This window comes from Paroedura picta, chromosome 7, assembly GCF_049243985.1.
Source record: "Paroedura picta isolate Pp20150507F chromosome 7, Ppicta_v3.0, whole genome shotgun sequence".
Taxonomy (NCBI): Eukaryota; Metazoa; Chordata; class Lepidosauria; order Squamata; family Gekkonidae; genus Paroedura; species Paroedura picta.
Window position 1 is genome coordinate 104002021 of NC_135375.1, and position 13985 is coordinate 104016005.

Sequence of the window (13985 nt, forward strand, 5' to 3'; positions counted from 1 at the left end):
GGGAGGCAGGCCCTGCTCGATCCCGCTTGCTTCTCACCTGCCCACAGGGATTTGCTGCCTGCCACCCACTTCTCACAGGTCAGGGACAGGCCTGGGTGCCATTCCTCAGCCTTTGGGGCCCCAGTTTCTCTCCTAAGGGGAGAAAACCTCCATCTTGTGGGTCATGGTTTGGCCCCAGGGCCTCCACCTGCCCCTCCTTTTGGCACTTCTGTGGCTCCTGGAGGGTGAGGGTGCCCAACACATCTTATATGATTTCATTAACTGGTTGGGCTGGGAGAACAAAGCCCCAATTGCCATTTTCTTCTTGTTGTACGTTTGGTAAAGAGAATGGGCATTTTTAAAAGTTGGCAGGGCTGGGGAGGAATGAGGGATCAGGAACAAAGAGCTTCCCATCTTGCTTCCTGTAATGATTAAGAGCAGCAGTCTCTAATCAGAAGGGCCAGGTTTGATTCCCCACTCCTCCACAGGCAGCCAGCTGGGTGACCTTGGGCCACTCACAGTCCTGTTAGAGCTGTGGAAGATTAAGTCCAGCTTCAAGTGAAAGCCTCGACCTCCAAGAATCCTGACAGGATGAAGGAAATATCTGAGTTCCATTGACCTGTTAATGCGATCTCTCTGGCAACATGTGTGTATGAGGGAGAAGAATGACAGGCCTAAGTTTCTGTGCTAAATGATGTCACTTCAGGTACTGAATCCAAAAGATACTCTCTGTGTCCTCAAAAGATTCACCTCCAGACTAGATTACTGCAACTCACTCTGTGTGGGCCTGACCCAGAAATAACAGGTGGTCCAGAATGCAGTAGCTCAGGTCCTCACAAGGATTTCATGGACCGTTTACGCACTGGAGGTTCCATGCCAGGCTGCAGGCTGGAGTTTTAGTTGTGGCAGGTTACCCCACCTCTTCCTGCACCCACATGGGGGAGCATTTGGCCTGGTGCACCTCATCCACCCCTGATTGGTGCTCCGGCACGGGAGCCAGGACAGTGAAGTTCCCAGTGCATAAACGGTCATGGAGAGACCACGTTTAGCCTGTTCTCCAGCAGCTACACTGGTTACCAGTTGATTTCTGGATCAAGTCCAAGGTGTTGGTTTTCACCTTTAAGGCCTCGTGCCATCTGGGTCCTGCATGTCTCAGGGACTGCCTCTCCATGCAGACCCCCCTGAAGAGCCCTTTGCTCTTCTACCACCAACCTGCTAGCAATCCCTGGCCCCAGAGAAGTGTGTCTGGTCTTGACCAGAGCCAGGTGGAGTGAATTGCCAGTGCAGATCCCAGCCCTTTTGAAATGGCCAGAGTTCTGAAGGGCCTGTATGACAGCCCTCTTCCACCAGGCTTCAGGCTGAGGCCAGAGCTAAGCACTTTCTGTCATCTGTATGGGTGCCTCTGCGACCCCCCCCCCCATGTTTGCCACCTAAGCCTGGGTGAACTTTATTACTGTTGGAATAGGCAATGTCTGGCACACAAAGTTAAGAAGAGAAGAAGACTCTGAAGGGGGCAGCAAGAAGACTGTCAGATAGGTCAGAGAGTTTAGGACCTTTCTATCTTTTAAGTGTGCATTTTGTCTGTCCCTAGATTGCTACTCTTCGGGCAATTTCCTCCTTCTTCTCAGAAGCTTCTCAGTCTCTCCCTTTTAGGTAGCCCTCAGACACTATCCTCTCTCTCTCTGCACTATCACAGTTGTCTTCCATAAATAAGCCTTTTGTCTCCTTTAACCTAAAACACAGCATGTGCACATCCATATTCGCCCTGCCAGCAATCCATCTCCAGGCCTAGGGATGGAGTAGGCTATCTGGTTTTACATTGATTGTTTTAAAGGATATATGGTTTTATCATTATTTGTATTTGAGACTTTTTAACTGTTGGAAGCCACCCTTGGACTATCATTACAAAGGGGCAACCTAGAAACCAATAAGTAAGTAAATGATAGATAAATTTTAAAAATGAAAACAAAATTATAGCTTCTGCATCTCCTTTGCAGTTTAAGACTGTCTTGCAGAGTGACTTTCATCAACATCCGCAGTAGGAAATTTACAGTCTTGACACGTGTGCCAGCTGGGCCTGTCAGGTGAGCTTCCTAATCCTCAGGAAAGTTTGGGAAATTCCCGGGAGATGTTGTGGCTGCAGTCTGGGTTATGGCGAGAGAGACCTCAATGAGGTGCAATGGCATAGTGTCCATCCACCAAAGCACTCCCTTAACCTGGCTCTCGTATCAAAGATGAGCAAAAAGAAAGTAAGAATTGGGGCGGGCAGGCTGCACAGCAGTTCTCTCATGGACTGAAACTTCCTTCCCCACCTCCACCCTGAGACCTGAAATTCTTTTTTTCTTTAGATAGCACTTCTGTGTTTCTGTGCGGTAATGCAACAACACAGATGCATTTTTAATAAAAATCCACACTGCTGCGTTGCTATGGAGAAACGCCAGAAAGATATAGCATTCCCCTATCCTCTTTTTGGGATCTGTGTTCTTCTGCACTTTATTTCTATCTGGAATGATATCTGAGACTCTGAACATGGTCCCTGGAGCCCTAAAAGACATTTTCTGTTAATAGTCACTCTGATCCCTGTATGATCTACAGAAGGCTGCCCAATCACCTGCCCCCCCCATCTTTCCCAGCTCATTTCCCTCCTCCAGAAAACAGAAATTGGGCTGTTTTTGCTTGCCCAAGTTGTGAGAAGGTTGGACATGGTCCCTGGAGCACTAAAACACATTTTGTATAAATGGTTGGCTTAAAAGCAAAGTCCTCAGACCTCTGTATGATTGGGAGAAAGCTGTCCAATCACCGACCTGCGTCCCCCCCAGTTCTCAGCCCATTTCCCACCTCCAGAAAACAGAAACGGCTGTGTTTTGCCTGCCTAATCCCAAAAAGACCATGGACACTTTAAAGAAGATTTTGTTTTACCTTTGACAATGTAGGTTTGCGGTCGCAATGCAACATGGACCACACCATTTAAAAAAAAATTATCACTTGGAGCAGGAAATAGAGAGGGGAGGGCGGGAGTGAGGGCAGGACAGTGCTGCAGAGACTATGGCACCTTTTCACATCCATATAGGCCTGCCCATGGTTGCTCGCTGGTTGCTCACTGATGGTACGCATAATTTAGGGTTGGAAATCCAGTTTAGCGATTCCCTTAATTGCGATTTAGAAATGGCCAACACTTGACCCAACTACTGGACAGCCTCGGAATGCAGACGACATCATGTGGTTGTCCAGGGGCAGATTAATCATGAAGAAATGGTCTTAGAGTTCCAAGGCATGCCTGCATGCGGCTGGGAGAAACCTCTCTGCTTAAAAAAAATCAGCATTTTTCATCTCAGGCCTAAAAAAAATAGGATTTCTGAATAACACTGAATCCAAAAGTATACGGGTACCAGGATGTTCCCCCCCCCCCCCAAGACCAACAGATACGAACAGGAAAATGCTTCTTCTTCTTTGGCACAAATCTAATCTCTACATTGTCAGTGGTTGCATAACAGGTAGTGGTACAACATTAATCTCTAGCATTCAAAACTGCTTCTGGTGTATCTGCATCACCTGGAAACTTCTGATAAATTTGCGAGTGCGAGCAGCATTGTAATCAACATTTGGTAGCATTTCCTTTGTGAGGACATAAAATCTTTCAAAGTTATCTGTCAAAGTTTCCACCCTCCTTTTGCAGAACCTGACACGTTCTATGATGCTTTTGCAAAATCTCATCCTGCACAATCCACATAAAAACACCTCCTGCATCTTCTTTGCAACTTCACACTGTCATGCAGAAAAATTTGCGCCAACATTTGCAGTAGGGAATTTACAGATGTTAGATTTGTTCCAGTAAGGCCTGTCAGGTGAGCCCCACCCCTGTCCGCCTCTCTCCGCCTCTAAATCCTTAGCAAAGGCTGGGAAATCCCTGGAGAGTTTATGGATGCCGTCTGGGAGTGGAGTATGGGAAGAGAGGTCTCAGTGAGGTGCAATGGCATGCAGGTCACCGTCCCAAAGCAGCCAGTTTCACCTGGGTAACTGATCTCTGTCACCTGGAGAGGATTCATAGTCCTGGATGATCTCCAGGCCCCACCTGGAGGCTGGCAACCATAGGCACTCAGAACTATTTCCAGTACTCAGCCAAAGACACAGCAGAATGGAATGCACCTGGGTCTGGACAGCCGGGCTTGCCAAAGTATTTCAGCCAGAAGGGCCAATAATTCATGCCTTTAAGCTACCATCATTCTTCCAATACCTTCCGCCCCCTTATCTCTCTGGCCATGAAAACAGTGTCCTTATTGCATAGGAAGAGGAGTTTCTTGGCACAGAACGGAAAATAAATTAAAAAAAAATTAAATCCCTACATATAAGGTGCAGCTCAGATGAGTATTAAGGGAATAGTCAGAGGAACCCATCTAAAACTTGCACGCAAAAGCTCACACCTTGAATAAAACTATAAAATCAGGGTCCAGGAGCACCTTTAAGACCAACAAAGATTTATTCAAGGCATGAGCTTTTGAGTGCAAACACTCTTCCTTAGGCTAACTCCATACATGAGAGTGGGAATATATAGCAAAAATTAATTCTGTTATATTAGTAAACTGTGTCACACGTCCAAATAAAGCCATATGATAATTCTTTTGCCAAAACAGCCAATCAGTCCCCTGGAATTCAGTTGTAGTTCACAGAAACATGGGAGAAATAAAATTCTGTCAGTGATCAAAGGCTCACCAGTAGCTGTTTGCCCCATCTGTCACTATACAAGTGTGAAACATTCCTGTAAGGGAATTGCTGGCAATTAGCTCATCCCGAGACCAATGAGCTAAGCTCAAAATTCCATTCCATTACCATTACCTGCATTCACATTATCACAAATAAAATAAATTGTGAGGAAGTTGAACAAGGTTAGCATGAATAAAACTATGAATAAACGTTGAATAAAACTATGTTCATCTTAAATGTGCCATTCGAGTCAAACTCTGTTTGGGCAGCCCAGTGTCCTCCACTGGTGTCCTGCAGGAGCTGCTTGGTTGGCCTCCCCAGAGAACCAGCTGGAGGGGGCAGTTGGAGGGAGGATTCCAACTTCACAGGGGTTGATCCGGTTGCCATGGCTCCCTGCCATAGATCTCATCCCATAGATCTCATCCCGAGACCAAGGAGCTAAACTCAAAATTCCATTCCATTACCATTACCTACAGTCACATTATCACAAATATAATAAATTGTGAGGAATACGAGTTGAACAAGGTTAGCATGAATAAACTCAAGGACAGGCCTAGATGCCATTCCTCAGCCTTTGGGGCCCCAGTTTCTCTCCTAAGAGATCAGGATCTGGCCCCAGGGCCTCCACCTTTGGGCCCTTATGACGCCCTTTTGTGGCTCCTGGTGGGTGGGGGTGGTTCTTGTCCCCAGTGCCCAGACCGTCTCATGTGGTCCCGCTTACTAGTTGTGCTGGGAGAACAGACTCAAAGCTCCAATTCCCAATTTCGTCTTGCCACACCTTTGCTAAAGAGAACGGGCATTTTAAAAAGTGGGCAGGGTGGGGGAGGAGTGAAGAATAAGGAACAAAGAGCTTCCCATCCTGTTTGGTGTCCTAGTTAAGAACGGTAGCTTCTAATCTGGAGAACCGGGTTCGATTCCCACTCCTCCACATTTAGCCAGCTGGGTGACCTGGGTAATAAAGCTTTACTACTGCCTCACGCCAAGTTGGATGGGGATGAGAAATACCTGAGACCAATAACTGAAAATGGGGGGGGGGCATGTAAAAGAGGGAGATAAACTGAAGGAAAGAAAGGGAAAACTTGTTTTATTACTTTGCAAGATTGGGGAGAATATTGCTGTCTGTGAGTATGTGAATGGGAGTCACTTAGAGGAGGGCAGGGAACAGTTCCTGTTGGCAGCAGAGGATAGGACCCACAGAAATAGGTTAAAAATACGTGTATCGGCTAGATATCAGGAAAACATTTTCACAGTCAGAGTAGTTCAGGAGTGGAATGGGCTGCCTAAGGAGGTGGTGAGCTCCCCCTCACTGGCAGTCTTCAAGCACTAGCTGGACAGATATTTATCATGGAAGTTTTAGGCTGATTCTATGGTTCCATCTGGTTGTAAGGAAAGGAAGAGAGAAAGGCTAGTTAGTATTTATTTATTTATTTATTTATATTTTTATACTGCCCTTCCCTACGGCTCTGGGCAGTTTACATAAAACATTTTTGAACATTCACATAGAACACTATCAAAATCAATATCAAAATCAATATAACAGTATAACAATAACAACAACATATCAACTGGAACAATTAGAACAGCACTAGTAGGTTGAAATGTTGGTAATTAATGCAGCAGCCAACAGTGAACTTCATTGTCTTATATCAGTGCTGGTTTTGGCTGGCGGGCTTAACATAATCTGTTAGGCAAATTTGGTTCAGTCTTGGAGAAAAGATAGTCGACTGCCTTTCAGTGTGCTCAGGCTTCCCTGTGGCCCTAGTGGTTGCAGCCAGGACTGCATTTAAAAATAAATGGACATTCAGCTGGGTGCAAAAAAGGCCCACCAGCTGTTTTACACCCTCCACATTTTGTCCCCCCCCCAGGTCCCCCTCCTTTTAGTGGTTCTGTGTTAAGATCAGTTAATGTTCTGTGGGGATATTGGCTCAAATCCCCACTCTGCCATGGCATTTGTTGAGTGTCTTTGAGGCAGTCTGCATTATCCTAGCCAGGAACGGAGCCTGATGTCTGCCACTCTGTTCCCCTTGGAGGATGGGTGGGATGAAAGTGTGCTAGAGTCGTGAGCTAACCAGCTGCCTCCTCTTTGGAGGATGAGGAATGGGCAGAATGAAGTCCTGTCCCAGTGGAATGCCTCCCTGCAAAACTGAGATGCTTAAAAGAAGGAGATGAGTGAGTTCGAACAGAGATCAGACCGTCCACTGGTGTTTCCAGAACCAGCTGAGGGAAGAAGATGTCAAGAGTGTTTGACAGCTTAGGAGAGACAGAAAAGTGCCCACTTAATTGCATACGGTGATCATTGCGGCTGAGCAGTATTGTCTTCTATGTCTGGTGTCCCCACAGGGGTCACATTTTGGTGGCAGACGTGGTGTGCTACTGAAATATGACCTTGTTGGGGGGACATAGCCATGGCAGAATGTTTCCGCCACATGTAGGGGTGGCAGGGGAAGGTGCAGAAAGGTGGGACTGCATGAGAACACAATCTCACCTTCCTGCCCACAAAAAATGCCCCATTCAGCGAAGCACTGCAGAGCAAATTGGGGCATTTGTTTCTACTCTGGGCCTCTGCTGAATGGGGAGCCTGGAAGCTCTTCCCATCCACAGCGGCCTTCACTGGGCTTGGCCCCATTGGCCCCCCGATCACTTCAAGTACTTAAAGCAGGGCAAAGGTGACCTAATGCACATCAGTACCAGGAGGGGGCTGGCCTGGCAGTGACGGAACGTGGAAGCGAAGATGATCCCTGCTTCCCAATTACCTGGGAAGCCTTTTCCACCCATGCGGAATTGGCCAAACTCCCAAAAGTATCTTTCAGATTCAATACACTGACATCATTTAACACATCACTTGGAAAAGAAAATCTGTCTGCTATTCATTTGTACATTTCTCCTTTTCTTCTGGCTTTAAACTAGGGATGTGCATTCAGTCTAAACCAAGGTGAAAAAATGCCTGGAAAATACCTTATTGTTAGCACTGTTTTTCATCTCAGGCCTAAAAAACCAGGATTTCTAAATAACACTGGATCCAATAGTACACGGGTGCCAGGATCTGGGTTTTGTTTGAGATGTTTTTCAATAGACACAAACTGAAATGTGTTTTTGATTTTGCTTTTTGCACAACTCTAATCTCTACATTGTCAGTGGTTGCATAACAGGTAGTGGTACAACACTTGTCTCTAGCATTCAAATCTACATCTGGTGCATCTGCATCCCTGGAAATCTTCTGATAGGTTTGTGAATATGAGCTGCGTTGGAATCAAATCTGGTAGCATTTCCTTTCTGAGGACACCAAATCTTTCAGTTATCTCAAAGTTATCTTTCAAAGATTCCTTCCTCCTTTTGCAGAATCTGACTTGCTCTATGATACTTCTGCAAAATCTCATCCTGCACGGTCCACCTAAAACCACCTCCTGCATCTTCCTTGCAACCTCACACTGTCGTGCAGAACAACTTGCAATGACATTTGAAGTAGGGAATTTACAGTTGTGAGACTTGTTCCAGTTGGGTCACTCAGGTGAGCCCACATCCCCCCTCCCCCCTCCGCTTCTCAATCCTTGGCAAAGGCTGGGGAATTTCTGGAGATTTTATGGATGCCGTCTGGGAGTGGAGTATGGGAAGAGAGATCTCCGTGAGGGGCAATGGCATGCAGGTCACCCCCGAAAGCAGACATTTTCACCAGGGGAATTGATCTCTCTCATCTAGAGATCTTTTCTACTTATGTTTTACAGGATACTTTCTCCAAGAGAAACCCTTTAAAATAATGGTGGCCATTTGTTCAAACTCAATGAGGTTTATATGGAGAAAATATTGGGGTCCATTCAAAACCCACACAACTGCAAAAACGTACAGGTTCCTAAGAAAACAAGGGGGGAGATGGTGGAAAGTTTGGTGATCTTAATATTGATTCAGGAGGGGAGGGGGTGGTCCAGAGAGGCAGCTTGCATTGCAGGCCGGGTTTCATGGGGCAGGGGGATGAAGAGGTTTCTGCTCCCTTTTTATAGCCCGTGTGTATCTGGAGGGCAGGGGACAGGGCGGGAAGCCCGGACAGGATTCAGAGGAGAACTGTCAGAAGTGCCTCTGGGGCATTAATGAGCAGACCAGGCTCTGATCACTATATTATGGTGGGCTTATAATAGGGAAGCTGGAATGGTTCAGGTGGTCTTGGAGTATCGGTCAGGTTCCCAGGCCGGCCAGGAAGAACTGCTGGAAGTGTGGCCAGCAGAATCTTGATGTCCCAAATGGTGGGAGACAAGAAAGGCTTCCAGAAGTATTATGACACCAGGAAAGGACAAGACGGTAAAATAATGCAGGGCTTTTCAGGGGACTGATCACTGAGCCAAGGGTCACTGCAGTCCTTTGGCCCTTCTCGGTTTGGGTGGGGAGAGGGACCCTCCCTTTGTGCAGATTACTGGGGCTTACTTGTGACAGACAGGAAATCTCTGTGCTTGACATGTTGACTTGACACAGAGAATCTGCTTTGCTTCTATCTGATGCACAGAGCATTCTGGGTGGGCAATCTTGCCTTGACCATGCTTGGCTTATAGTGCAAGAGAAATAAGCTGGAGGTGTAAAGCCACACTTTCTCCTTGTGAAGGGCTACCTGGGCTTGTATAGAAAGATGACTGTCCTTGTGGATGGCAGCTACAAACGTGGTTCTTCACAAGCCACAGAGCTGCATACCCCCGGCAATGTCCGCAAACAGGAGGTTGGTCTGTGGCAGCGGGAGGGCAGAGTCTGATTCCAGGGGCACCTCTCAGACCACCAAAGTTTCATTTGAGGTACAAGCTTCTCTGTGCAAGCTTGTGAGACCCGTCTTCAGGGTGGGATGGAGAGTGGGGAAGGGGCCTCAGATCTCTCTGGGGGCAGGAGGCCAGGGAGGGGCAGAGGAGTTCCTGCAGGGAGTGGGTGAGGACCCTGCCTGTAAGGAGACAGTGAGGGGAGTGGGGGGAGCATGCCTGGGCCACTGATCCTCTGCCGGTGGGCCTGACCATGCTGGCCATCAGGGGAGCATCAGGGTAATTCTTCTGCCACATCAAGGGCCAAAGACCCAGAGCCAGGGAGTGGCAACCACCCTTTCTCTCCCCCTCACTGGGTGCTTGACCTGCCACACTCAGAGGGGCAACAAGATGGACAATGGGTGGTGGGAGGGAGGGTCTCCTGCCATTGGGCAGCAACATGGTTCTCAGAAGGCCAGTTAAGATGTCCATGTTGATCTGGGTTCAGGATCTCCCTGGGAGATCAGAATAGTGGTCAGGAAGGCACAAGTGAAGAGCATGACTGGAAAAATGATTAACTGAGGCTCTCTGAACCACAGGCCAGAAAAGCATGATCAAACCAAATCTGTGATAAAAATCGTGCATTAAGTTGTATCCAGATTCTGTGGCGTTTTATTCCTAGTCTACAAACTGTTTAACCTACCTGTGCTATCTGCCCTTTCACAATTCTGCTGAGCTGGAGGAATCTGTGTGGGGGGAGACTAGGACCATCCATGGTCCTCATGCAGTCTCAGAGGAGATGCCAATCTGGCTCAGGAGACTCAGCTCTCTTCTCAGGAGAAGTGGGGGGGTTTGGAGACAGCAACCCCAACAGGCCCACCTCCCCTCTCTTGCCTCTTAGTCTCCGCGGCTCGAGGCTGGACAGCAAAGCTGCACTTCACAAGAGCAGTTCCACGTTTCAGGTCTGATGTGCTCATTGAGCAGGATCCGTTTGACCTGCCATGTCGGAGCAGGGTCCTTCCCAAAGCAGCCCACAGCCCATGTGAGGGGGGAGGGTGTCCCTTGTGCATGGGGGGCTCTACAGGGCAAAGCTTGAGACTCCATCCCTTGATAATCGAGGTCAATGTCCAGCACGGCTGTCCCTGAAAGGCCTGGAGGGGGGGAGATCCCCCTGGGGCCCTAGTAATAAGACCGAGATGAGGAAATAGAATCTTGGGCTGCTTCTCCCCCTCTCACCTCTGGGTCTGAAGCTCATGCCCTCAGTGTAGAAGGCCCCCTGGCACAATTCCCTGTAGAGAGATTTGCCAAACAGCAGACACCTATTCTGATTACGTTTCGGGAGACCCTTTTGTTGCCTGTCAACTGCTGTCCATGGTCCTGGTGAGGGATTGTGTCAGGGATCAGAGGAAGAGAAAAAGGGAGAGGATGGATGAGTCTTTGCACCACAGCATCCAGGGCAACAAATGGCAACAACATTTTGCTGCAGTCCCCATCTGCAGAGATCTTGGAGCCCAGGAAAATAAAATCTGTCACTACCTCCATTTCTTCCCCATCTATTTGCCAGGAATTCAGAGGGCCGGATGCCATGATCTTCGTATTCTTGATGTTGAGTTTCAAGCCAACCTTTGCATTCTCCTCCTTCACACACATCAACAGGCTCTTTCGGCCCTCTTCGCTTTCTGCACAACCCTAGTCTGGGCTTCTGTCTCCTGAAACCTATTCATTCATTCATTCATTCATTCATTCATTCATTCATTCACCACCCTCCCCAAAGGCTCAGGGCAGTTTGCATCAAACAGGAACAATACAAACAACTCAGTTTATAATAGTACAATAATAACAATACGTCAACGCATACTGATGGCCCAGTGGGTGGGCGAGTCTGCTGTGGTGGTTGACGGAGGGAGGCTGGGGGGGGGGGGGCAATGGGAAGCTGTGTTCAGGTTAACCTCAACCAAATGCCTTGTGGAGGAGCTCCCTTTTGCAGGCCCTGTGGAAGTTTGTAAGTTCCATCAGGGCCCTGATCTCCTCTGGAAGCTTATTCCAGCATGTGGGGACCAGGACAGAGAAGGCTCTGGCTCTGGTTGAGGTCATTCGGGTTTCCTTGGGGCCAGGAGGTGGTGGACTGTAAGGCTCTTTGAGGGGTGTAGGCAGAGAGGCAATCCCTCAGGTACACTGGGACTAGACCGCTTGTGGCCTTACAGCCTGATCCGGAATTTAACCGGAAGCCAGCACAGCTGCTGGGGGATGGGCCGGATGTGGGGCCTCCAAGGTGTGGCTGTGAGGGCTCTGGCAGCTGCATTCTAGACCAGTTGCTGTTTCCGGATCAAGGATAAGGGCAGGTCAGCATACAGCAAGTTGCAGAAGTCCAGTCTAGAGGTCACAGTCGCAGGGATCACTGTGGCTGGATGTTCCAGGGCCAAGTAGGGCGCTGGCAGGTGGGCTTGGTGAAGGTGGTAGAATGCCAGCTACCATCATGATCGAAGCCTCCACTGCGAGGGAGGCATCAAGAATCACACCCAGGTTCCTGTCGGAGTGGGCCACTGATAGCCGTACTCCATCCAGGGAGGGGAGGCGGCTTCCTCGCTTGGGCCTTTCCTGCCCAGCCACAGGACCTCCATCTTTGAAGGGCTGAGCTTCAGAGGACTCTGCTTGAGCCATCTCCTCACACTTCCAGGCAGCCAGCTAATGCTTCTGGCGGAGAGTCAGGCGGCCATCCACCAGGAGGAAGAGCTGGGAGTCATCGGCATATTGGGGGGAAACCCAGCCCAAACCTCCGCACCAGCTGAGTAAGAGGGGGCATCAAAATGCTGCATAAAATGGGAGAGAGAGAGAAGCCCAGTGTAGGGTGGGAGGGGTGGCAGGGAATCGTCTTGGGCCCTGGACTCCCCCAGAGTAAACCTGTTTCCTTGTGATCCACTCTGCAACTGCAGCTGCAAGAGGGAGAGGAGGGAGATCTGAGGGTGAACTGGGGAGGGGGGTGCCTTAAAGGGGCAGTAGGAAGCGCTGCATCCAATGACTGCCCTTTTAGGTTGTTCCTGTCAGACACTCCTGGGAACTGGCGGCTCCTCGCCAATCCTTCTGCCTTCTACTTCCCTCTACCCCACCCTCGCCTGGCCCGGCGTCTGGAGGGCGGGGCAGGAGGGCCTTTTTCCCCTCCGAGGGGGTGCGGGGGCCGCCCAGAGAGGCTCAGGCGGGTGAAGGAGGTTGGCGCCCAGAGCCCCCATGGCCTCGCCGCCGCTGCTCCTCCTGCAGGCGCTCGCCCTGCTGCCCTCCGCCGCCCTGTCCGCCCCGTCGGAGGTGACCGTGGGGGTGGTCGTGCCCGGGCGCAACGTGAGCTACTTGTGGGCCTGGCCGCGGGTGGCGCCCGCCCTGGACCTGGCCTTGGAGGCGCTGCAGCCCCAGCTGAGCCGCGCCGGCCTCAACGTCACCATCGCCTTCGCCCCGGCAGACGAGGACGGCGAGTGCTCGTGGGTTTCGGCGCTGGAGAACAGTGTGAAGCTGAAGCTCTCCCGGGACCCCGACGTGCTGCTCGGCCTCGGCTGTGACCACGCTGGATACGTCATGAGGTTCTTGTCCCGGCGCTGGAGGCTGCCCCTCCTCTCGGCCGGCGAGAACTACCGGCCTGTGGAGTTCTCGACCACCGTGTCCGCCGGCCCGGGCGGGAGCGAAGAACTCGCGGCCTTTGTGGAGCAGCTGAACGGGCACTTCAACTGGACCTCCCCCGCGATCTCTGCCGACAGTCGCCAGGCCCCGGACCTCCCGCGCTATCTCCGAGGGTTGCGCGAACCTTTCGGTTGGTCACGGAGCAGCGATCACTTCATCGATCTCGACGACGGGCTGGACGAGGCTCTCCGCTCCATCCGAGCCGAGGGACGAGGTGAGTCCGCCAGACGGAGCCTCTCCCCGCTGCCCGCCCGGCAGGAGCCACCGGGGAGGTCGGCTGAGAGTCCGGGGCGGCAGCAGCGGCGGGAGGGTTGGCAGAAGAAGCGAGGCTGGGTGGGGGGAAGGTCTCTCCCCCTCCGAACCGAGGGGAGGGTCTCCTCATCCTGACCGAGGCTCTTCCCAAGGAGGCACAGTCGAATCCAGAAGACCAGAAATAGATCCGGGTGAAAGATCCGGCTTCTCCCCCTCTGCCTTGCTGCAGAGAAAGTCAGAACACAGGAAGGGTTTCCTCTTTTTTTAGTGCCTGAATCTGGATCTCCGCATGAAAGTGGTGAGCAACACATTCAGGCCAGGCCAGAAGAAGATCTGCCAATCCCAGGGCTGAATGTCCATCCCTGGTCCCGAGTTCCCTGCCAGCTCATCTCATCCCAGTGTTGTCTGTGTTGTACCCCCTTCTTCTTCCAGACCTGCCTGGGGCACATTCTGGGGCTTAAAGTGCTCGATGTTTAATTGCAGGGTTGTATGTAGTGCCCTGGAGGCTTTCCACAGCGTTTGTCTGTTCTGGTTTTTCTGCTTGTCTCCTGCTGCTTCTTGCCTTCATGAGTGTTTTTTCCTTGCTCCTGGTGAAGTCACAGATGTGGCCCTTAATTCCCCAGGCCAGGCTTCTCTGCTAGTGCAATTAGTGATTGGTATTTCCATAAGGAAGGCCGA

At 50.3% G+C, this 13985-nt stretch overlaps 1 protein-coding gene across 1 annotated transcript in view; it reads left to right on the top strand.

Annotated features, from left to right (window-relative positions):
- Positions 1–13985, top strand: part of LOC143841501 (atrial natriuretic peptide receptor 2-like) — a 43257-nt gene that overhangs the window by 17531 nt on the left and 11741 nt on the right. The window lies entirely within an intron of this gene.